Source organism: Vespa velutina, chromosome 11 (genome assembly GCF_912470025.1).
Source record: "Vespa velutina chromosome 11, iVesVel2.1, whole genome shotgun sequence".
Classification (NCBI taxonomy): domain Eukaryota; kingdom Metazoa; phylum Arthropoda; class Insecta; order Hymenoptera; family Vespidae; genus Vespa; species Vespa velutina.
The window spans coordinates 4053687-4080508 of NC_062198.1; the positions used below are offsets into that span (position 1 = coordinate 4053687).

General features: G+C 36.3%; 1 protein-coding gene across 21 annotated transcripts in view; it reads left to right on the plus strand.

Annotated features, from left to right (window-relative positions):
* Positions 1-26822, plus strand: part of LOC124953042 (protein turtle) — a 189689-nt gene that overhangs the window by 79408 nt on the left and 83459 nt on the right. For 2 of the 21 annotated variants that reach the window (XM_047503845.1, XM_047503849.1), the window contains exon 1: positions 14949-15260. The exons of 18 other annotated variants lie outside the window; for them this stretch is intronic. The gene's annotated coding sequence lies outside the window, so the exon portion shown is untranslated. Of the gene's footprint in view, positions 1-14948; positions 15261-18245; positions 18952-26822 lie in introns of those variants that run through there. One more of the 21 variants, XM_047503844.1, reaches the window with a different exon arrangement.

Genomic DNA, 26822 nt, shown 5'->3' on the forward strand with positions numbered 1-26822 from the left:
CGATATAGAAAAAGGATAATTAATAAGAAAATTTCAATTTATTTTTGCGAATTTGACGTACTAACGGTGTTTGGATGGGATTAAAATCGTTTTCGTTTAATTGGCCATGATAATTAATGCCCGAACTTAAAATCTCAGGTACAATGTTGGTTAATATCAGTCTGTTGGGTCCTACGTTCGATCCCGAAGAACGAACTTAAACTGGAAAATGTATAATCTCGCAATAGAGTTTTATTAAGAGGAGCGCTTGGTGGCTGTAGTAAAGTTACTCAAACTCTTAGGCTATACTTGGGCGGTTTAATGAAAGCTATTGTTCGACTCATTCGAAATAGCGAGCTTTTAGAAATTTTGTTCGGAGTATCGCGGATTCTCGGATTTAAACTTTGCACCGAAAATCTCGCATTAAGAATATTTTGTCAAAGTGACTACTCTAATTTACATTTTTGCCATATCCTGCTTTCGAAATTTGCAAATGCTTTTATCTGAGATCTAGTCGGATATCTTTCTAGATCTTACGAAAAATAACAACGTAGAATCCTTTCTATATTTTTTACATTTCTCTGATTAAATACGATATTATCCCTTTAACGTATTTTACTTCTTAATCACTTTCTATTATATTACATATAAAACTATAATACTCTGTTACTTTTCATAAGTTCAAGTTGAGTTACGCAAGCTTTTTATTTCGTATCGAATGAAATCCAGACGTAGACTAATTTAAATTGTGATATTTGATATGAAGAAAATATTGTCGCGTGTTAGGTTTGAAGAGAGAAAATAAAGAAAGAATATCGCTCACAATGGGATACCAATATGAAATGACTTTATGTGCCGTCATGTCGAATTCGAAAGGAAATAATAGTACGAGAAAATAGATAAATAGACGGAGAAAAAAAATCAAGAAAGGAAACGAGCGTGATAGTAATTCGTTAAAGCTATAGAATATTTTTTAAAGCCCATCGACTTCTTCTTTTTTCTTTTCCCTTTTTTTCTTTTCTCTCTTTTCTCGAACTTCGTCAAATTCGTTCTACTCATACGTACGAGTCTAAGTGGATTTTCTTTCGACGTTTAATCCTGTACCTCGTTACTCGAGCTTTTGGATGAAAATTTGTCTTGTTAGCGTGCGGTCTACACGCGGACTCATTGCGACTACTTCACGATTAATTTTTCAATGCGGTTGCTCGCGGTAAATAGTTGAACCATATTATTTCCTTTTCTTCTCTTTTTTCCTCTTTTCTATTTTTTTTTCTTTTTTTTTCTTTTTTTTTTTTTTAGAGAAATCTCGAAGTATCCCGTATTATCAATTCCGTCCTGAGAATGTTAAAGATTAACGAGTAGCATACTTTGAAAATATAGAAATAGAAAAGAAATAAAATGGAAGGAAAATGAAAAAGTGATTCTAGCATTCCCAAGAGGACAAAACAGGGAAATACGAAGAAATATGGTTTCTTTAAAGAATTCGCAAAAGGCGAAATAAATCCACTCTCGTTATATTTTTAGAGAGTATACCCTTATCTCAGAAGCCATACGTTACACGGAATATGTTGTGCACGTACTATATAGAACGTGTTAAAAGTAATGGTCGGTGTCTGTCAAACGAAGGAACGGGCGCGCTAAAACGATTTTCGAAATGCGAATGAAAAAGAGAGAAAATAAAATTGTCACCTGGAATCGAAACGCCTCATATCTGATTTTAAGCACCGTTCACATCTGCATGCGACGCTTTTCATTTCTTCTTGCAGTATCTCGACGTACATATGTCATGTATATATATACATACATATATATGTATGTATATATATATATATATATATATATATATATATATTCTTTAGTCTCGTGTTACGCGTTGCGATGCGTCGCTATAAACGTTTTTAACCCAATTACGTCGTTAGTCGACGTTACGAAACATTTTTCGAGAGTACGACATTGACACTAGATAGCTCGTTTCACAGTCTATAACTGTCGAATCAATGTTTCTATAACCATAGTGAAAGAGAAAGAGTATGAAAATCGAAGTAGATTTCGTTATTCGAAACGTTTAAACTTAGCGTTTCTTTTTGATAGTTTGGAAAAGGGAAGAAAAAACATTGGACAATGAATTTGAGAATATCGCCGAAGGTTTTATGGAAATTCTCGATAATACAGTGACACCAGCTGTCATCGCCGATGTTACGTTTAATGAGCGGAATCAGTGTCGACTATGATAACGAGAGAGATTCGAGCGTAACGAGCACGCTGGCACAACGATTGCCTTGCGAGGCACGCTCGAACGACATAGTCACGTTTACAGGTTACGAGGATATTCGATACTGTACGACATAGTTTGCCGGCCAAACAAATTCCAGTTGATTGTTATAGACACATTATAATGATTAATTACACTCCGCAGGCCGCTTTATCACGGATGATAAACGATAGACCTGATTCAAGACACATTAAAATTATTCGGAATGATCGATCCATCTCTACGTACCTTTTTATATACGTCAAATTCATATAGAATCTTGACCATGTCGAAAAGAAAATATTTAAAATATTGAAAAGGGTAATCGCATGGGATCAAACGAATGATACGTTGTATTCGAGAGTAATAATAATTCATCGGCAAAGATAGTCCATTTTCAAGACGATGCCTAGGAACATCTCACGCGTATCTAATCCTTTCCCATCTCTGCGCGTCATCTAATCTTCGTGGGAGATTCGGCGGAAGGACTCGCTTCGTTTGCCAACACGTGGCTGCTTTCCAATTAGAAGCCGATTACGTCGAACAGTGGTCGAAGTAATGAGAGAGGGTGACGCGACAAATCGTATTGCTCGAATTTTGATCAAAATTGTATGATCGGTACGATTTTCGAAAAAAAAAAAAAAAAAAAAAATCAATGCGATCTACATGGTGTATTTCGTAAATTGATTTAAACAAGTTGACTTTAGTATTATTCAAAGATATAATAGACTTTGTTTCATTAATTCGATGCTTAATATAACTTTAATATTTTCTTTATATATTCTTTTTCTTTTCTTTTTTTTCTTTTTTCTTTTTTTTTTTTTTTTTTTCTTCAATCAATCTATAAGATGCCCTTTATTTTCACTTTATCTCAAGTTCCGACATTAAAACGCCCGTAGGACTCTACATAGTCGTTACTTCCGAGCTAACCTACTCGATCAGACCATTGTAACTGTTTAATGGGTGTTTCTCTTAATTCCTTCGCTTTAACAGCTCCTTTTGTAGAGGGTAAAATTTACGGCATTGTTGGAGGAAAACGGAGGGAAAGGAAAGCTCAAAGAGAATAGCAGAGTTCGATTCGACCGATCAAACGTCACAAACAAAGTTCTCTGTAATCAATCGAGCTTCGTATATACGTTCCCTTTTAAGTTCATTAGCACTGTCAAAGCTTTAACATATTAAAAAGAGAGAAGAAAAAAAAAAAGAAAACATTCTGTAAAGCGAACTACGAAATAATATAGTAGATAAAAGATTAATTAGAAATCTGCTTTTAGAATTGACTCGTTGATATATGAATGCTTACAGTCCGATAACGATGCACTACATAATAGGCGAACTTGTGTAAATTATTCACTCGTATTGGCTGATTTGTTCGAAAAGCATCGATGCAGAACGTTTATGAGACTGTATTCTACGATTGCGTTCTATCATTTGATACGTTCTACCGATATGCTTCTCTTAAAGCTGCCAACGTGTTTGTTGCATGTTATTCGTGAATAACTAGACATGGCAGATAACGATCTCGATACCGACATGATATGGGAATAGTAGCATATGTATCGTTGCTGATAACGCTCGTTATTCTCATTACATTTTTATAACATATATGTACAGATATTCTCACTCATAGGATCAGGTAAAAGAATAGTCATTTTGTATTTGTATCTCTTTGAAACGACCACAAATACGGACATTCCCTTACCCTTGCTTCCATTTCCAATCGATTCGAATCGTTGTTGATTAGAGGACTTACTTTCCCCACAAGATAATTACTATCACAGACGTGATATCGACTGGAAGCTTTGACTACCGTTACTATCGGGAAGCTAGAGTATCCATAGTCCCGTTTAAGATCACTTTAACGAGCCGTGCTTTTGGATAATTAGAGAAAGGAGATGACATCTCCTATGGAATATAACAAGCCATTAAATTAAACCCATTGGTTTCTGATTATCGTCCTTTCCTTAAAAATCATTTTCAATCTATTCATATGAATACGTATTTAGAGATAATAAAAGTTCGTAGAGATAGTATAAGTAATTTAAGTTTTTATCATAGTAAAACAGATTATTACAATAACTTATTCTTTCTTTAAGAGACGAATTGCGAAGAATAATCGAAGGAACGTAACAACGTTGAGAGTAAGTGGTATCGAGCGAAAGATATTCCTCCTTTTCGTCACGCGATCACATGAGGGTTTCCGTAGCGACGATTTAATATGCAACGGACGACGGCCAACATAAGCAAAGTTTTGATCTCAAAAAATAAAGTAAAGCTAACTTTTAGAATAATCCTCGAAAAAATATACTTGTCGTATTTTTCTACGTCTTAGTTTTCTTTTTTTTTTATTTTTTTCTTTTTTTTTTTTTTTGTTTTGTTTTTTTTTTTTCCGGACATAAAGAACTCGAGAAACTTCCTAAGTAAACTTACGACAGTGTAACTTAGCGGTAACTCTTCGGTAAATTTTCGTTCGGTTTATCTCGTTAGTTTGTTCCCGCCGTAGGGATAAGATCGCACGTGAGAAAGAGGACCATAGAGGAAACAAAGGAGCTAGAAAAGAATCTTCGGGTTATTTTTACGACATTTTTCGCGCGAACGAAAAGATTCCGATCGGATTCATCGAGCACCATGGATCAATGGTAATACCGATATTCGTTAGTTACTTGTAATGTCCGTCATAGATTCGATTTCTTTGATACTTTTCTTCGAGTCAAGGTCACGAAATCGAGGAAACTATTGTATATAGCGAATATCGAATGAATCTTATTCTTATTATCGACGTATGTCGAGCGAACTCGTCTTTCCTTCTTAATGTATATATATATATATATCTACTAAGAAAAAACTTTATGGCATAATACGTTCCTGGCACGCATCTCAAGATAGAAAGAGAAAGAAAGAGAAAGAAAAAGAGAGAGAGAGAGAGAGAGAGAATTTAACGAAGTCGCGCGAGAAAGAAAAATTACGAAAGTTCTATAACCACGCCATAAATTTATTGCTGCGATATAAAAAGATCTAGGGCACGTATAGGCACACTCAGTATATTTATAGATACTAATCTCGTATTATTAAGCAAATTTAATGGTATATAAAATCTCTAGAATCTATCGATGAAACGTATAGAATAAAATTATTTTAGTTGATAACACCGTAGAATTTGGCGTGTCGAGAAAACGTTAAATCCTAGAAATTCTGTTAACTATTAGGCGTGTTAGAACACATGTGATAGGTAGGCGTGACCGACGTGTATGTCCGAGCGTGGAAAATAATGAACAGATCGGCCGGTCTCGCGACGCGACGGTCCCTCAGCCTCGTTCATTTACATCGTAATGATGCTAAAGTGTCAGCCCTGTCAGGCGCACGATAACACGAGGGTCGGTCTCGACGGGACGATGAGACGGCTCGGGGGTGGAACTTTGGTGGTGTATAGGATGGATGGAGGTAGTGGAGGCTCGAACAGCATCGGACAGGGTGTAGAGACTGAGAGAGATAGATGGATACAAAGAGAGAGAGAGAGAGAGAGAGAGAGAGAGAGAGAGAAAGAGAAAGAGGTTTCGTGGTTGACTAAACAAATTATCGCATTTCGATAACAAGCCCACTCATAAAGTGCCAAACCCGAACCGACCCTACGTTGAAATTGTTCGACCACTTCGTAGTGAGGGAAAAGCTTATGACAAGGAAACGCGAAAGCCCAGGACCGGGCCAAACGCAAAACGTGCCTCGGCCTTTCGTAATTGGATATTCGCTTAAGTACCAGATTAACGCGGCTCGATCAAACTACGTCGAGTGTTAATCTTGGATTTCCGCTGACACGTTGATCGTGATATATTCTACGACGTCGTTGAGTGACATAGTTACGAGAGTAACTATCTCGGATTTCCTCATTATATCGTCAGAGTTTCTCGTTATTAAATGTTTTCCTCTGAATGAATATGTTCCCATTTTTTTTTTTTTTTTTCGAAATTTATCTTACGAATCTGAATGAAACTTTTGAAAAATGTGTAATATTATTTAAATACCAATTTTCATATTTTAAATCCCTATTATATTTTTATGTAAATGTTAGATAAATATAGGATATAATGATCTCATTAATTACAAGTTGTTAAGATTTTGGAATGTAAAATAATTAAGAAGTTTGGTTAGCAAGGGATTCGTTTACGTAATAAGTCCTTCGCAAGGGAGGCTCGGGAATGAATAAAGGGAGGGGATGACTTGCACTTCGGCTAACGCGGAGCGCAGGATACGTTCCTGGCAACGACCCCTGACCTGCCGCAAACGTCGGTGCGGTGACGTTGCGGCGTGACGTCACGAATGCACTCTGTGACGTCAAGAGGGTGCGGACCCATGTAGTAGAGATGATATCCAGATGAAACATTCAGAGTATCGGGTCAAGTCACTTAACCTCTCCCTTTTCTCTCTCTCTCTCTCTCTCTCTCTCTTTCTCTGACGATCTTTTTCTCCTTTGGCTAACCATCCACTTGGAATTTTATAAAATTTTATAGGAAATCGCTCGACCGCCTTTTTCGCTAAGAAATTGCTGATGTTAACGATTAATGCTCGTCGTTCTCGTAAGCTCTTCTTATTGCCCACTTTTCGTTCGATAAGTCGAACATTTACAATAGTCTCTCGTCATCGAAAATATCGATCTTCTAATTTAAAGCATTAACTTTTCATTCGTAGCTCGACTAACCTGACGATAACTTTGCAAAGCTCGGCGAAATTTAACTCACGGTTAGTAGGACAATGTTCCGCCTATTTTTCTTCTACGTTTCTTCCACGAGAAGTCGTTTTCTCAATTTCCTTCGTGCCATGTCAAACGTTCGGCTCATTGATTCGTTCAACTCGTCGAAAGCGAAGCTTGTTCGTGAGGTGCTTTAATGGCTTTTAAAGGGCTCGCATACCTATTTTGAAGTTGTAGCTACAAAGAGCATCAATGACAAAGGAAGAGTATCCAATGCCAATGAAAATAATATAATTTTCTACGTCACAAAGGAAACCTAATTCTCGTGGAAATCACGTTACAATGTCATCCGCAAGCTTGGAAAATGTCTATTTCCGTTTACGATGACAAATAAGTATCGCATGCTCCTTATACGCACGTATAGCTCTGCTGTAAGTGTACGTTATAACGTTGATAAGATCTACGATTTGTTCGCTGTAAAATCAAACGAATTAAAGGCGAAAAATTGTACTTCTAGAGCTCTCTGATTGGTAAGTGAACGCCTCTGGCACACATCTGGCTGCGTCACTCTGCGGTCTTTTTCTAATCCCTACCACCTCGATCACTTTATCGTCGTTCTCTTCTTCTCTTTTCTATTCCATTTTATCGCACGTTTCTCGTACTTCCCCTCCATAATCTTATTTCACAATGAACCAGCCGGTTTATTTTACCCCAACTGCTTTAACCAACGCTTTCCTTCGTTCTCTCTTTTTCTTTCTAGATCAACGTGATAAATCGTTCACGATTTTCTTTTTATTTTTAAGAAATGAGACTTATAATAAAATAAAAAAAAAAAAAAAAAAGAAAAAGTCGAGCCATTTCTTACTTTCCATTAGGTACATATTAATTTTAAAATAGATTTACGCGATGCTTTCGTCGCTATACAAATTGTTTCTTTCTCCTCTATCATACGCTTTTTTCGTTTTTCTCTCTTTTGAATCAATAACGTTGGCCGGCCAGAAAGAATGGGTCAAGTGGCCGGTCGGCCTGGTAAAGTCGCTACAGCCTGCTGTACGGTAATATTACCGAGCTAGTTTCGGAGCGATTCGAGCAGAGAATTGCCAAGTCAGCTCATCGTGATCGAGCTTTGTTCCGGCCGGTTGAGCTCGGCCCGTGTACCGGGCCAACGTTACTGCTTACGTCGTAGCGCATTTCCGTGTCCGGTATTTCCCTTAAACCACCCACCACCTTAACCACCCTTTTCTCTCATCCTCTTTTGGAAAAGCGTCAACGGGAAAGAGTCGTTAAAGACTCATCGACTGTTCTTTCTTGTCTCCTTTCTGTTCTTCCAATTCCTATCTCTCTCTCTCTCTCTCTCTCTCTCTCTCTCTCTCTTTATTTTTTCTTTTATACCACAGAATCCGCAACATCCCAACAAGGAAACTTTGGCGCCGCGAGAGATCGCGTTACGCGAGCAATATTCCTAGTAGAGAATTCGCTGGGCAAGAAATTCCCTTTGACCCAGATCCCATCGTGTGAACCTTCTTGCTATCGTTCGCATCACGCAGACCACTCTGAGAGAGTTTGCCGAGCGATTATTACGGAGTCGAACTTCGTGTTTCGTCGTGAAAATGTTCGAACACATTACCGTCTAGCTCTACCACGTTGAGTTGTACCACTGAAATCGTTTCCCTCATTTTGGTCACAACTACTGTTCGTTTACTCGTACTATCCCATTATTTTCGTCGAACTTTCACGGAAAGCTTGGAACGAGCTCTTTCTACTTTAAACTCATTTGAACAATTTCATACGATCTTATCTCAGGGAAAAAGAGAGAGAGAAAGAGAGAGAGAGAGAGAGAGAGAGAGAAAGAGAAAGAGAGAGAAAAAACTTATGTTAGACGAATCATCGTTTCAGTTGGTATTCTTGCCATGGCCGTGGCTAAATATGAACGATAACTTTGCTTTCAAAAGAAATGGACTCTTCTGCTTGTCAGTTCCAGAAACGTATTTAGGTCAAACCGCCAAAATTCACGGAGAAAGGCACTCTCCCGTTCATTCGAACGAACGCGTCGACAACATCTGCTATCTCTTGCTATTTTTCGCCGATAGCTACGTAGCAGCAAAAGAGAACCCACTATGTCATCGTTATATAATCAGACCAGTGTCTCGCGACCCAGTGTGATGCATCGCTATTTTAAACCACTACGATTATCGATTAGAATTTATTTTTATATTGCATTTAGCAGTCTTTATTTTATCAACAACATTAATTAATCTGAATTTAATTAATTTGAACGAATTAAAACGATAATATTATACGGAGTTGATAGAAGAGACATGTCCTTGAAATTTCTTCAAATAAAACGATCGTTCGTATTCTGACCTCTTCTACGACTAAAAAAGGCTCCCAAATCCTATAACGAGTATTGTTGGTGGCATGGAAATGGAACTTTTTTGCATTAATTAACTCTACTCGTTCTTTGGAGCTCACCGTAAGAGAGAAAGAGAGAGAGAGAGAGAGAGAGAGAGAGAGAGAGAAAGAGGGAGAGAATGTGGGATAAAGGGAGAGATCTAGAGAAGAGACGTGGAGCAAGGAACGCGGAAGGGAGTTCGTAGTCGTCGATGACGTCGATCATCGATAATCGATGTGTTATTATGCGCCGCTTGGACGATATGAATTTAGCCGAGCGAAGAGAGTAGGGCATAGTGACGTCACCGGGAGCGTCGACGGCTGTGCCGTAACGAGGGATGTTGCGGAGGGATGAGAGAACTGAGGTCGGTCTGTCGCTGACGTAACGCGCCGAGTCGGCGGTAGAAAGCACGAAGGGTGTTGTTGGGTGGAGGGTTTGGAAGGAGTATCGAGCAGGGTGGGGAAAGAGAAAGAGGAGAGAGAAAGAGAGAGAGAGAGAGAGAGAGAGAGAGAGAGAGGGAGAGAGAGAGGGAGAGAGAGAGAGAGAGAGAGCACTGCCTGACGGGGAATCGGTATCGACCGATCGAGAGGAGCGCGATGGAGCGTGTATAGCCAAGGGATGCTGGGCCGCGTTAAGAGATGTTAAGAATTATCGCCGAGTCACGCGTTATTCACAATTTATTTTTTCCTCTTTCTACTTAATTTTCCTTTTTTTTTTTCCTTCTTCTTTTTTGTTTTTCCTTACTCTCGAAACTTCTTACGAAGTTATTTTATAAGGGGTAATCTATTCATTTTGTTCATATATCTGATATTTTAATTCCATCTTTTATAATACAGATATATTTTTTATATGTCGTCAAAAAAAATTCATCCCTTTTGTGAAAATAAACTTATTATTTTTTTTTTAAATGTTACGTATTATACTGAATGATTGATTAGTAATTAATCTTAGATCAGTCTTTAGGTTCATCGACGACAGACTTATTGTATACTGTGACCTTTTTTTTTTATCCTACAGTGACCCCCAACTCGAAATAGGTTAAACGTTCTTCGCACGTCTAGACGAACGTCAAAGAAAAACGTGACGCGTTTGAGTGTTCTTTGACGTTAGTTGGATCACTGACCTGCGTCAATTTCAAATATGTCATGTTCGTTATCGTTATTCATTTATGAAAGTCTTTATTTGAAACTTACGTAAGTCTTTATTCGAAAATAGAAGCATGTAATAAACTACCCCGAGGATGAGTTATATATAATCGCTCGTCCCATGGGGCAGGTCATAAAAAAGCGTGTAACGTGTTCACGATGCGAATGAGTCGTTATGGCTTGTACAACTTTTATCAATCCATTATGTTGTAAAAATTTGATAAAGCAATCGATCGATCAGATATATGAGAACGGATTTGGATTCTATCAAAAGTTTGTTCATCGAATATATGTGTAAGCTTATCTTCGACAATATTTTATTGCGAAATTCGTTTTAAATTAAAAAAAAGTCACTCCAATTCATTTTCAGTATAGAAAAAAAAAAAATATATATATATATATATAATCTTTTTCGTTCAACCTTGTCATCAATTTTATCAGATAAAAAGTAACAAATGCATTAAGTAATTATATCAATTGATTAACGTAAAATATAACATTTTTAGAAAAATAATATTTTATTTACTCAATCGTAAATCTGGGGACGACGATGACGACGACGTATTCTATTGTAAACAACTAACATTCATTTATCCTTGAACCTCGGAGCAATGTGGATTCACCGAGTAAAGCGTAGTAAAACTCGTATAGAATTTTTTTCTAAACATCATAAGAATTCCTTTTCTTTAGATACACGTAGAACCTGTAACTATATTTATTTTCATTCATCAAGTAATAACATCTTCTCTATTGTGTACACTCGTCGGTTCGAAGAAAAGTACTGTTTTGTTTTCTTACTCGTAAATCTGACGACCTCGACTTGCTTCATTGTAAACAACTAACGTTCATACATCCTCGAGCGTTGGAGCGGAATGGATCTACGGATAAAATCTAAGCACGTATGTATGTAAGAATTCTTCTTTTTTTTCAACGTAGAGACATAAAGCGTAACGATATAAACGTTGGTATTTAATTCTTACTCCATCTTTAATAAATTATAACAGGGCTAATGTCGGACGTCAAGCACAGACAATGAATCACAACAATGGCGCGTGCAGCTAATGAATTGTCTCGGAGATTTTACCCGTCCTCTCACTCTCCATCTTTCTCTTCCTCGTTGTCGTCATCGTCGTCGTCGTCGTCGTCGTCGTCGTCGTCGTCGTCACGCTGTCTACTCTTTTTATTCCACGATTTTCTCTCTTCCACGATCTCTCCCCTACCAATTCTCCGTCGTTCTTCATTTTTCCTTCGAAAGAACATCGGCGCCTCTTTTGCCTCTTCGACTGGCCATGACGCTGGACGTCCGGATTGTACCCAAGTAAGCCGACGGAATGAAAAATTGCAGGTGCAGCTGACAACGCGTTAAGGCCTTATTAATTACGTTTAGTGAAAAGTGTCCATCTCTTTTACATCCAACGGGTCATCCTCCTTCTCCCTTCTACCCTCTTTCTCTCTCTCTGTCTTTTTCTCGGGTTATTTACGAAGGATAAAGAAGGTTCAAGCGTAGTGATTTTTATTTTTCTTTTTGTTTCACCTCACGAGGCCCTTTCGATAAAGATAACATTAATCAGCGTGGCAAGCTTGATATAACGTTTAAGGTAATTTTTTAGTGATTTATGCGTATTTTAATTATTCGTCGAGAGGCATCTCTATTAAAGTCTATTTTTCGAGCTCTATATCGTAACAATTTAAAAATTATAATCCACGGAGTACTAATGAAGAGAGAGAGAGAGAGAGAGAGAGAGAGAGAGAGAGAGAGGAGTTTTTCAATAAGCAGTTATGCTATCTAATGGATAAAAATTCTCTTTTTTTTTTCTATATCTATTTGCGAAAAAGCTTTTATGTTGCACGTATCAAATCGAAAGAAGATCGTAGGGTGAGAGAAATCTGATATTTTTTCAGTATCTAAGACTTATTTTTTTTAGAGAACAGGATCGATTAAGTTCCGGTAAAGCTTGAAGAAGTAATTTCACGTGCGCGCGCCAGAAAGAGAGAGAGAGAAAGAAAGAGAGAGAGAGAGAGAGAGAGACAGGGAGAAAGAGAGCACAAAATAATTATATTTATAACTCCTTGTAAGTCAAATGTAGATCCTATTCTAAATTTCACATCGCCATTCTCATCATGTTTCATCGTTGCTGAAGAAAAGGAACAACATTCATGGATAATTGCCAAGAAAGTCGAATTTAGTCAATCTACATTTAATCAAAGCAACATCGACATTTTGTAATTCCCTTTGTGACTCCCTTTATGATTCCCTTTGTATTTTAAGTCATTTTTTTTTCTTATGTTGACCATCTTCCTTTCGTTTCAGAACAAAGAATCAACAGAAAACGTAACTTTCATGCTGTAGGTATAAAGTGCTAGATATCTCTCTCTCTCTCTCTTTCTCTCTCACTCTCTCTCTCTCTCTCTCTCAATCTATTTTTCTTTCAACTTTTTTCCCACCGAGTACTGTACTGAGTAATTAATTTTCATCTTTACTCGTACAAAGAGAAATTCGCGCAAGATATTAGTTCCTTGCGATATTACTGCCACTTTCACAGCAAAACGTCATTTTAAAAGCAAATATAAAATGTCATATTCCAAAACATAACATAATTTAATTACTGTACATCGTAAAATATAATTAATAAAGATATGCAAATGCTTTAGAATATTATTCATCGAATATTTTCCGTTTGCATTTTAATATACAAACTAAGCGCATGAATTATCGTTACATATTTCACGAATCAGTGTTTATATAATATTGCGATTAGATTAGAAATCTTGCCTTCCAGTATTCTACGTTATAAATCGTATTACTTGTTTGAAAAAAAGGAGATCTCTTTTGCTTCGAATGTAATCAGAGTCGATTGAAACCCTTTGCCTTTTGCCAGCTTATAAATTCCCTTTTGCTTGTATTTCCCTGGATTCATTTTCAGCTTTTGGAATTGACATTTGCAAGAGAAAACTAATCTACGATGCCCCTATCATAGAATCTCGTAACCAATACAAGCTTTACGATAAATTACTGACATCTAACTACGTAAACGCATAGCATATGTGAATATAGAGTACATTTGAAAATGGCTTAAATAGGAAGGGAACTTTAAGCATTATCCCTTCGAACAAGGGAATAGATCATTCGGTATGTAGGAACAAAAGCCAGCTGGCATAATTATTATTATTAAATTTTCACGAATAATACGTAATAAGCTATACGTATGTACCAACATCTCCGCTATTATCGGTCAGGCTTGCGCTCGCTCGTTTATTTAGGAAGGTATGTCACGCGTCACACCTGCGGCTAGTGAATGCTTTGACATACAGGTGAAACGGTCGAATAAATAACGCGAACGCGCTTAACTGCGTCGTCTATCGTCGGCTCGATCGAAAATCAACAGAATTGCGAAAGGCTTTCCTCTCCTCCTTTCTGTTATCGTTCTTCTCTCTTTTTTTTTTCTCTCCCTCTTGCTCTTACTATCCATCGTAACGTGGGTTCATCGCAAACACATGACGTAGAAATTAATTGAAACAGGGAAATCATAATGATTCATGGAAGGATATAAAAGGGAGATTACCGTTGGAGCATCCGCCCAAAATTAGACTCACAATTCATCCAGTTGGATCGGAAGTACAGTTAGACTTCGAATTCGTTCTCTTTTTGCTTCTAAAAGAAAAGAGAACGAGGAAAAAAAAAGACGAAGAAGAAAAAGAAAGAGGTGGAAAGCTCGAATTCACGTGGGAGTAGGCTTCTTTCTTTTTTTTCTTTTTTTCTTTTTTTTTTTTCTCACTGTCCTTTTTCTTTCGACGCTCTTCAAGTTTAATTCAATCTATTCGCCTTCGGAATCTCGGCTCTTCCTTCATTTCTTTCTCTCTCAATCTCCCTCTCGCCATCTTTCTCATTCTATTCTCCCCTCCGGTCAGTTCGCGTTATTTTGGTCCAACCTCCTGACCTCTCGCGATCCAATCCACGTCAGCAGATAAAATGAAATCCCGCTGGAGCTGTCCACCAGTGTCATAGAAAATATCCAACGCTAGAGGGATTTCACGAACAGTTTGTGTGTTACGATAATCAGAACCTTCCAGTTTTGATCCGGAATGGACCGGTGTTCCTTCCGACTGAAATATCGACTATTATTATTAATTTTCATTAACGATTACTGGTTATCTTACTAAATCGTTCCGAAGCTTAATTAACGAACATTCTCTCTCTCAAGTTTAATTGGAGTCCGTGGAGGTGCGTTCACGGTCGAAACTCTCGCGACGCGTTTATCTTTATTAGCGATAACAAATACCCGGACGATGGAGGTCATTCGAGTACGCGAGTGCTCGGTTCACAAGCCAAGTCGTGCATTAGTTCGTGCAAGAACACGGTCGATGATGTATATGTATTTATACACGTAGAAACACGCGCACATCTAGAAACGAGCTTGTAGTTACGAGTATATTAAAGTTAATTCGATAGTAGATTAAAGCTATGAGGTAAAGAGGCAAACAGAACGGAAGGTACGCTTCGTAAATGTATGCTCTCTCTCTCGTATATATGTAGTTACGAGTAATACTGCTTTCACGCGTATATGTCTGTGTTCAGTTGCGTTGTGTGAAAAACCAAGCGTAATTCCACCATAGGAATATTTGAATTTCATTTGATAGTGCTTGTATTTCTCTTCCTCTCTTCATAGTACGGTCTGAAGTATTATAATTAACGTGTCGACGAGAGGAAAGAAGGGGAGAGAGAGAGAGAGAGAGAGAGACAGAGACAGAAACAGAGATAGAGAGAGACAAAAACGAGATGTGAATGCTGCGTCGAATTTGCTGTCGAATGTAAGAATCTCAACAATTTGATTACAGCTTTGATGCTTTATTATGTGCCAACACCTGTCGAGTCTATTTTATTTGATGTCCAATCGAACGTATGCATGTACATCCGATAAGCCTACTCCGATTACAGATTTTTAATTAAAGACTAAGAGGGAAATTTTGCTCTCGATTAATTCTCTACCATGGTCACATAATTTTGTATTTGTCAGTACATTTAATGTAGGATTGGTGTAGAACGTTAAACAGATTAAATAATTGCAACACCGACGTAATAGGATTTGCAGTACGCTCGTGGATGTTTAAAGAGACGAATGATTTGAAGGAAATCTAATTTTTTATTTAATACTTTATCAAATATGTTGTTCAAAGATTTTTAATATTTTTATATATTGACAATAAATAAATTGAATGACGATATATTCATCTTCGTTGCCATCGATATCATATGGATAAAGTATCAAATAGATATTTCGATTTCGTTGATTTTTTTTTTTTTTTTTTTTAATTATACAAGTATATAAAATAGCTGAGTACGTGCTTGAGCTTGAAAAATATTCGTGTATAATGTAAAATTTAAGCTGAGTAAGCTTGATCGTGCAGTTAAATGCATATGATCGTATACCACGTATTCACACGTGCGTCACCTTTCATTGCCATTGGAAATACATCGCTCGGTGTAGGGTAGGATACATGAGGTATCGAAGATCCGAAGGGTTGTTCGGATAACCGCATGCGAGATTGATCGCGTTAGTGCTATTAATAATTCCGCTTGACGAGCGAACGAAGCCTGCCGTTGCCCAGTATACACGCTTAGATGCGTTACAAACGTATTCATCCAGAATCCAGGTAATGAACGAATGAAACGAACAAGTCTAACGTGGTTAAGAAAGAGTGCGATTGAAAAAAAAAAATTGATTAAAACTAATTAATACGATCCATTTTATACATTGATTTATTAATTAGAAATGTTTAGAATTCATTCAAATAATGAAAATGATTAAATTCGTAAAAATTATATTTTTTAATATTGAAATTTTTATTATTGAAAATATTATCTATCTCATGTTATATTTTACTTTATATATAAATTTACTTATTTATTTATTTATATTATAATATTATTAATATTAAATTATTTTTATTAATACTTTATTTCCTTTTTATGGTTTTATAGATACTTTGAAATATTATAGGAATACTGGTGATGTACTAACGTCACGTTTATTGAACGTCCATCCTTTTATTTCGAAGATTTTAAAGTTTGGTACATGAGTAAATAAGTTTTGACGCACATATTGCGAGAGCACGCAACGCGAACGTACGCACGTGACAGCTCTTATTGGAAATACATCAGTCGAAGTCATAGGTTATCAAAGATCGTGCAAGTACTCTGGATAAACACGCTATCCGGAGATTGATTATGTTAATATTATTAATAATTCTCGTTGAAGTTATGTAATGTTCAACGCGAAATTCGATTTTATACTTTTCGCGATAATTATTAATTATTATTATAATATTTCGTCGTATGGCTTATGCTTTATTTGTGGTCGAACGAGTTTGTTCTGTTCTACGAAATCACGAATGAAGGAACAAATACAAAGAGCAAATTTGCCCTTTCTCTATTTGAATCTCCCATCATTGTTCACTAAAATATGTACAACCGTTCTCGCGTATATATGTACGTCGGGATCTCCGCTTATTCTAGCATAAAGAGCAAACGAGCATGAACGAAATTCCGAGAAATTAAAAGATAAAAGGATACGTTAATAAAAATAACATAATATTTTGATTTTATCATTTAATTTATAATGTATATTTTTAATTATCGTCAAAAATATATATTGTTTCTTTATCTAATATTTTACTGAAGCAATACAGAAATTAGATCATTACAATATACTCATCATTTAATTTGAATATCGTGGATCAAGCAATGTCTCGGACATATGTAAACGCTCGCTGACATAAATTGTAGATGATTTTGCAGTTTAGTATTACAGTCAGGGTAAAATACACACGCATACAAATTATATTATGGACAAACATGTATCGTGGATCAACAAATCTCTCAATTAGTATTTCAATCTAAATCATTTTGAAAACGATTATTATCACACTTGATATTTGTGACAATGCATTTAATGATATTTAAGGATTAGATATTTTTGTTAGTTATTTGTTTCTCTTCCTTTTGTTTTTTTTTTCCTTTCTTTCTTCATTATGCAGCACAATATTCAGTGCAGTATATTTTTAACGGTATAGAATAAAGATCTAAAACTTTGGCGTTAGGATTAGCACGGTAGCGGAAGCGAACAACGACAACTTCTCCGCAAATAGCTTTGCCAAAGTTTTTCACGATAAAGCTTCTTTGTTTCTACCTGAATATTACTCTACTACGTCTTCGTGGATCAGATTAGTAAAGAGGTTGGACGATCTCGATGCAAATCCTAAATGTAAAAACGTTTATCCCTCTTGCATTTAAAAATCAATACTTTCCTCTCTCTCTCTCTCTCTCTTTTTCTCTCTCATTTAAATATTTTTGATATTCTTAATATAGAGTTATTAAACGAGGCAATGCGATTTCAAATTGCAAAAAATTATGTGAAAAAACCGGATGTATTTGCATTCGTTTTAGATCTCCGAAAATAGGAATAATTTGTAGAAAAATTAACGTCCCGATAATCGATACAATTAAAATGAATACGTTCATGGCAAACCGCTTTTTAATCTTTTCTCGACGTTCAATTATAACAAAAAACCGGATCGAAAGCATATTTTTATGAAGAACTCGAGATAACCAGAGGCCAATAAAATTGCTTCACGCAATCAAATCAGTAACTGTATCGCATTTCGTTCCTATTATAAAGTGACGTTCCAATGTAGTGAGCTATCTACTATTTCTGTCTTTCTCTCTCTCTCTCTCTCTCTCTCTCTCTCTCTTGCTCTTTTTCGCACGGTTCTATATTCTTCTTTATATAGCACGTCATCAAGTGTGTACATGCAATGGAATAACGCGAATTCTCGATTATATTCTAATGTAATCTAAATTCTAAACGCACGATGATTTTACTATTTTCTGATAACGGTAACACAGCTGCGATACAAGTTATAACGTTACGCATCTCGTCAATAAATTTACTCTTCCCCACCTCTCTCTCTCTCTCTCTCTCTCTCTCTCTCTCTCTCTCTTTCTCTCGTTCGTTGTTGGTTGATCGGCAATTTTCCGCGTTTCACAAATTTACTCTTGCGATACGAAATTCGATAATTTGCAATTGATCGTCGATTTAAGCGTGAACCTTTATTGATATCGTGTTCGTTGTTATGAGTCAATATCGTGCGTAATAAATGTTCCCGAACAAAAAAAAAAAAAAAAAAAAAAAAAAAAAAAAAAAAAAAAAAAAAAAAAAAAAAAAAAAAAAATGAAGTTTTACATCAGGAAAAATTCTTCTACAGATATCAGATTTTTCAATGTCACTTTGAGTCATAGTTCTACTATCAACCTTCTACTGTTCTATGTCTAACATACAAAGAACCTCTTGAGAACGTATCGCGAACCTTTATTACGTCTTATGACATTTAACTTGTTCTCATTGTCCCGCTTTAGGAAAGTCGAATTTCCCTTCGGAAATGAAACTGCAGAGTCGCAAATGAGGGCATCTGGATATCAATGACGGCAACGTTCTGGAACATGGTATGAACGAACGAAGAAACGAAATAATGTTAGGCGAGTCACGTCGTCGAATACTATCATTTTTCAACGATTAACATTACTTAATATCAAATCGTAAGAGCTCATAGAACGAAGGATTTTTCCGAAGGATGGTAAACGTGCCGCAAACATTCGATCTCCATTTATCGTCCATTCTACGAGCTTGCAGTATGTCGTATAGCAGTCGTAAAGTAATACATATGCATAAACGTAAGTGGTACGATCATAAAATGGAGTTCGATTTTTCAATAGTACAACCTTTTACTTTGACGTTGGACTCGCTTCTATGAGGAAAGGATTGATTGCGCTGTCACTTTTATTTCCTTCTCATCCTTCTTCTTCTTCTTCTTCTCCTTTTCCTATGTTTTTTCTTTTTTTTTTTTTTTTTTTCCTTTTTTTTTTTTGCTCTTTTTTCATTTTTCCATCTCTCATTCTCTCCTATCATCTCGTCGTACGATCGGCTCGTCGTTTAATCCGAAATCGCGGTGAAGTAGGCGTGGACTGCGATAAAATTTGCCTTTCAAATTCTTACCGAACGTTTCGACGTTCATCGGGAAATTCGGTAGAGAGTCTCTAAAACTTTATTCGTGTAACAACTTTTTCGCTGAGACGGTAACAACGGCTCAATGCTCTTTTCGATTTCTTCAAGATGCTTCATGATTCTTTTTTTTTTTTTTCTTTTTATATTATTTTTTTTTGTTATCATCATTTTCTTCAATCTTCGTTCAAATTTTTTCATTTTCTGCTGAAAAATATAGAAGGTGTTGATGTGAATTCCCTAAATTGAACAATTTGTTTATTCGTTTTTTATTTATTTATTTTTTAAAATTTTATATTAAAGAATCATCTACAATAGATTTTAATGAACTATCTATTGCTTTTAAATGACTTCGATAGAATGGATATCGATCGAGTGAAGCGACGATTAACCGCTCGGCAATTAACTAAAGTTTGGATTATATCGCGCTTTCGACACGCTTTTGAATTAATAAATTATATTAAGCCATTTACATTGCTTTCGGTCCTCTCCAAACGGTTGTTCGAAGCCTCGGTAGCGGGTTAGTTAAACTTGTTAGTAACAATGATATTAACGAAGAAAAATATATCACTATAACGTGCAAAAGAATTGTTCGTCTAACGTTAAAATTAAAAGCAAATTGTCATAGTTGTTTCATTAATCAGAATAGAAATAAAACAAGATATAAAGTATAGAAAAAAGAAAAATTTAATTCGATTATTTTATATGAAAGATAAGCGAAGGAATAACAATTTCTTTTTTATTGGATTCGTTCGATAAATATTAGCTTTAGAGCTTTAAGTCATTGAAAATGACAGTCCATTCGAATTATCCGATCACGAGAAATTGTCTAAACCTTTCTCCTCGCTGGTTCGATCGTTGTTCCGTTCTATCGTCTATAATGCGAAAGGAAAAGAAAGATTGAGAACTATGAAAGAGTAAGACAAAGTACACCAAAGAAGATAGAGTGGTCTATCAGGGGTAGGAAGCTTTGATCTACAAAGGATTCAATCGACTTGAACTTTTTTTTACGAAATACGTATCGAACTCTACGTCTTTCGAAATATTTTGTTACGATACATTATCTCTCACGATTTTCAATTGGAAATTCGATCACGATCGTAGATGTAAAATTCTTCTTTTCGTAGGATCGTTAAGTTGTCTTCAAAAAATTTCAAACTTTAGATCAAGTAGTCCCACGGAGTTGAACATTTTTCTCGAAGGAATTGAGAACTCGGCTTTACTTTGATCGCGAGCTTTTCACAATGGAAAAACGTCCACAGTTTCTTTCGTAGTAACTCTCATTCCCATTCTCCAAAGCTTAGATTTAGTGTCATTCTCACGGGCAGATGTCCCAGGATTACGATCCTTTTCTATCGTTATAGGACTTGTTCGCGGATAGTCTGTTCATTCGAAGGCCAAGAAATGCTTCCGATTTTCAGACTGAGAAAGAGTAACGCATGACGTAAGTGTCGCTTCCTTTTCTCTTTTAACTCTGCTGGGATAAACCAATGCAGAAACTTTCTCTCTTTCTCTCTTTTTCTCATACTTTTCACGTACTAACACATCAACTCTTAATCGTTCAGTCTCCACTGTTAGCTCGCGTAGCTTTATAAGCTTTATGACCAATACAGGAAGCCAGGCCATCCAAGCTTTACGAGGCTTGTCTAAGAGTCCGTTACTTCTATCACCATCCCCAACTCTCTTTTTTCTTTTTCCAATGCATTAGAGATATACCTGGTCATAATATACACATACATATACGAGTTATACAAGTGCAATACCATTCGTAAGAACGACAATCGGTCTTGTCCTCCTACCTTCTTTCCTCGCAACAAGGATGACGAGAAAGTTGGATACGCGTTTCCCCTTCGACGACGTTTCAAGTCCGCAGTTTCTCTCCCTCTCTCCCTCCCTCCCTCTCTCTCTCTCTCTCTCTTTCTCTCTCTCTCTCTCTCTTTCTCTTTCTCTTTCTCTTTCTCCCTGTTTCTCTGAGAGCGTCGAAGTCGTCTCGCTTTGGTGAATTTCGAAAGCCAGCGCGTTTTGACGTGCGATGTAATTTCCTACGTGCCTTCTACACGCTCGCCCGACCGGAAACACCGGTGCCGACGACAATGAGAGCCGCCGCGACGCCCTCGTACACCCATCACCAGCTCCCATACCAACCCCTCGTGCTTAACCTAACTCTCTCCCTCTCCTTCCTCACCCTACGTTCCCTTTCTCTCTCTTTCTCGTGGCGAGCATTTCTGCTTTGCGAGCTCTTAGCCTGGCGAGAACAAAGCGTCGGAAATCTGTGTCTGAATGCGATAATGTAAAATCTTACGCGTCGTGAATGTTCACGGTTCTATCGGAGCACCCTGGATAAATGCAGAGGCGCGATTTGTGTGTCTATGTGTGTGTGTGTACATATATATATATATATATACATATATATACATATATATATATATATATATATATATATATATATGTATGCATGTTCGTCGCGTCGAAACAACACGAAATGCGGAACGTCTATCGCAGAAAATGAACGAACCAACGATTGTTCGAGTTAACGGTGCTTTTTACGCCGACTCCTAAGATATTGATTCGTTGTATACGGTGATTTAAACGAACGAACGTAAGCATTTTCTATATATTTACTATATAATATTCATATTATACTTACACTCATTAAAATAATGATATTGATATCATTTTTATTATAAATCAATATCGATCATTCGATTGTGTAGTATTGAAAAGTTCGAAGTTAAAGTTTCAACGCTTGAAAGCAGATTTGTTGTAGAGAGAGAGAGAAAGAGAAAGAGAAAGAGAGAGAGAGAGAGAGAGAGAGAGAGAGAGAGAGAGAAAGGGAGAGAAAAAGAAAGAGAGAAAAGAATAAATGGAAGGAAACATAGTGAGATATGGTGCGTTAATAACAAGATAGATAATTTTCCAGCACTATGGTCATTTGTCAACGAACAATCCATTTGGCGTGTTATGACTTTTTGTTACTGATGCTTGCGAATGCGTTCTAAGTTACTTCGAAAGTTTTCCATGATATAAGAGATAAGTAGATAGCTAGAGATAAAAAGAAGAGGATAAAGAGAGGGAAGGAGAGAGAGAGAGAGAGAGAGAGAGAGAGAGAGAGAGAGAGAGAGAGTATATAAACGTTAAATTCAAATGTTCGAACTTGTGAGTTGAATAATACAGGTAGAGATATCGATGAGATTGAATTCCAAAATGTTCCGAGTATCAACCATTCCATGAAATTGTACTCCAAACACGGTCTGTTCCATGTTAGCGCTCGGAGGTTTATAATATTCGGACAACCATCTCAAATTTTAATGGATTTCCAGTGAATCGTATCCTACTGATTACCTTCTGTTATATAGATATACGAGATGGATTGATAAAAAAAAAATGTTGTCTGATTCGCTTTAATCATCATTCGAATCATCGAGTCGAAAACTTTATAAGTCTCTTTTACAAAAGCGATAGATCGATATGGTAAACTTGATAGCATGCTGAAAGAAATGCCGAAGGAATTCATACAGATGGAAAATATTTCGAAAGTTCCGGCAACCTGGGAATACTTTAGCAGTTTTTTTTAAATCTCCAAATACGCGGAGTGCTTTGTACCACGTCCGAGTGGAATTTTTCCAACAACAATCCTCCTTACCTATCGATCCACCGAATTGTTTTCAACAACGATTTATAAAAGTTACTTGAGCTAAGTTAGAAAAGCTACCCTTTTTTGCGTAAACTTTCATAGTACCATGATGCCGGACAACAAAAACATTTCAGTGTATCTAAAAAGTAAAAGTCTCGTGCTACCGGAGTTTGTAAAGAGAGTCGCGACTTTGGAAACTCACTGAGATCTTTGTATCCTAACAGATCAAAATTGAATTGAATTATAATAAAAGATAAAGTCAATTTGATATAACATTCGAATTTCTAAATAAAAGCTTTAGCGATTTACGAATAATCGATTTAATAATTTATTACAAGTAAATTTAATTTGACGAGGTAATATTTATTGAAGACTGAAGGATTAATTGTGAAATTTTAACATAAAAAACATATCAAACGTATAAGCCATCATGATGATAAAATGATTCAAACATGGCTCTTTTTTTTCTTTTTTTTTTTTTTTTTTTTTTTTTTTTTTTTTTTTCTTGGTCTCATTAACGATATCGTCGAGGAGAAATATAACGTAACGAAGACTCTCATAGAATAATAAAGGTACTCATATCGGTCACGTAGAACGAGCGTGTACTGTAGTTATAAGCGGGTGATGATAATTCTCATTGCTTGCAGCAACGTACGAGTAAAACTACCCCTCTTCTTTTCGCGAGAGTAGAAAATTGTAGGCGGGGCTACCTTTTCGTCCTTTCGTCGCCTTCCCTTTGCTTTTCTTTTAATAGCTGCTGCAGAAGCAGCAGGAACCTCGGAAAGCATCGTCCATTCCGAAGGAGGAAAATAGAGGGAAAGGAGGGTGTCGTTCCGAGGGATGGAGGGGTAATTGGTGGAAGGGTGTGTTTCGACCAAGCCTCCGAGCTGCAAAACGAATGTACGAGCTGGCTCGGTAATTAAGAAGAAAGGTGGGCAGGTCAGGCTGACAGATAAAATTCGACTTTCTCGTACGAGAACGTGTTCTAACCAATTCTTCCTCTCTTTCTCTCTTATCTTCGTGTTTCACATCTCTCTCGTAGAATTATTACCGTTCGTCTTTTTCGAGAGGATAAGATTAAGAAGTTATTAGATCTTCGTAACGATTTGGATATATATATAAAAATCCGTAATATTTTATTCGCGTATATTAATTATCGTGTCCGAGTAATATTAACGATAGAGCAAGAAAGAGTTAATGAAATGTATAATTGTTACGAAATGATTCAGCATGCATTTTGTTGCTGCAAGTTAAATTTAACAGGAGAAAGTTCTCTTTTGATGTGGAACGCCCGGTCCAATATTTTGTCGCTTTTAGACAGAACTGTTTATCATAGGAATTTTGTAATTAAACACATAAGAATCTGATCGCGTTATTAACCCTCGAAGTTGTTACTTCGAGACGAAGGAAAGAGATTAGGCGTGTCAGTAGATTTTGATAAATATCAAGAGCATAACGAACATAACAAGCATTGGACAGGAGTTTAGTTAAGAATTATCTGATCGATGCATTCTGTTCACGTAAGTCCGATTTGAATGGTTCGCGCGCATTTGCCTTTGTAAATCGTGAGCCTTTTCTTTGCTCGTAGATAACATCATAAAGACTTCGCTATAACGAAGTAGAAGGATAAAAGAGATGGACAGTTGGCTGTTCTTTGTTATTTTCTAGACTATCTCCATTCTCGAGAAGAACCGAGAAGTTAAATTTGCATGAAAATATTTCTCACCTTTGCCAACTCTCGGGGAAATGACGGGAGAACAAATCCACCAGTCTATTTCGAATGGAAAAGGGATTAGAGTATTTATCACGGGTTATAAATCCTGACGAATAAATCAAAACTTTCAACGAGTACGTGTCAAAAAAGGTATATCCATCCTTCCAATAGTTCGAATTTTTGTTTGGTCATTCTTTTTTATTAAGAGTTAGATATACGTACGCGAAGATACGTTTGTCAAAATTCTGATTAATTTGGTGTGTCGTTAAAAAACGACGAGAGTAAATCTTTCGTTTTATTCTTTTTCTTGGTTCTTTTACCGATAAATGACTCATGAAAAGGAATGTTCGTATTTCTCTGAAGTATTCTCTGAAGAAGCTTCGCGTGTTGGGTATGTGTGTTTTCAAGGAAATCATACTTTCACGCTTCCATCCTTAATTGTCCCATTCAATCATCCGGCGCACTTTCATGGAAGCTCTTTCCATGCTAGACGTATGCTTAGTAGAGAACGAAAAAGATTTTCTGCTCGGAAGAAAGAATTGCAACGAGTGGTAGTGGAAGTTGTTAAGATTCGTAAATGAAAATTGGCTGTGTCGCCGAGCCGTGGAGGAGGCGCTATTGACTCTCGCATTCACAAAGCCATATTCCAATTACAAGAAAAATAATTTCTTTTTTTTAAATCATAGTTAAATAGAGTTATAATTTCGACCTTTCTCATTCATCTTCTTATGATTTCTTTTCGAATGAAAGGATCGTTGAACTTTCTCGACTTTTTATAAACTTTAATAATCTTCTCAATCGATGCCTTTGATTCTTGTTTAAATATCGTTTAATGCCATTTATAAATTTTACGACATTTGCATAAGCTTTTTAAACATTCTGTTGACATTACAAGAACAAACAAGTCATAGCAATTTCATTTTTATTTTCTTTCTCTCATTTGAAAGAGGAAATTTTTCACGTACAATAAAAATACTCGATAGAAGCGAATATTTATTGACATTAGTGAAGTTTAGTTTACTGTAACTTTCTCGAATCGTTAGAGAAAAAGAGAAAGATAGAGAATCTTTTAACGATGTGCATTACGTGTCACGTACTCGAACCTAAGAGGTAGAAACGCGAGTTAACATTCGCATCATACGGCAAACACATTGATCGATGGACCTTAGAAATGAGATTAGAGATATAGAAAGTTAAAAGGACGAAAATAAATTAATATCCTTAAATTTCGAAAGTTAGAAACGAACTCATTGGCTAAGGTTTGTTGACAAGTTTTTCATACTTGTGTCGAATGATTTCCCTTACCTTCGATATTCACCCTCTTAATCGTGGTTTCGCAAACTTCTTGATTCGAAAATCAAAGGAACCATGAACGGTTTCGCTCGATTAATTATTAAGACGTCCTTCAATGGCGGCAGTATAATTACGTGAAGATCCGATTTAGAATTCAGCTGGTAAACAGGAGAATATATCATAGGAGGAGGTTGTTATTCCTGAAAAGTTTTAACTTCGAGTTATCAAACTTTTTGTCTTTTAGCCTATGACTTTCTATTTCTCTCTTTCGTTCTCATTCGTTAGTTATGTTCAACTTGTGCTCTTCCATAACGAATGCTCGAAATAATTGCCTCGAAGTTTTCTATATATTCAATGTGCATGTCTCTGCAATATATACATAAGCATTTCAACAAAAATATAATGAAACAAGAAAAAAAAAAAAATAGAAAGAGATTGAATATTCTCTTAGTGAGAAATCATAAATTGCACGTTCGTTTTCAATCCAATTGAAAATCTCACAAATTTTTCTTTCAATTTTTGCGAACAATCAGTAACGATCAATGACACATTTATTTACATTTACTTACACGCACAAATACACGTGGTAAACCGTAAAGCATATTATTTTGTAATATACGATTCATGTATCTAAAGCGAATGGTAGATAATTAGGGCCACTGAAGATGCTCGTG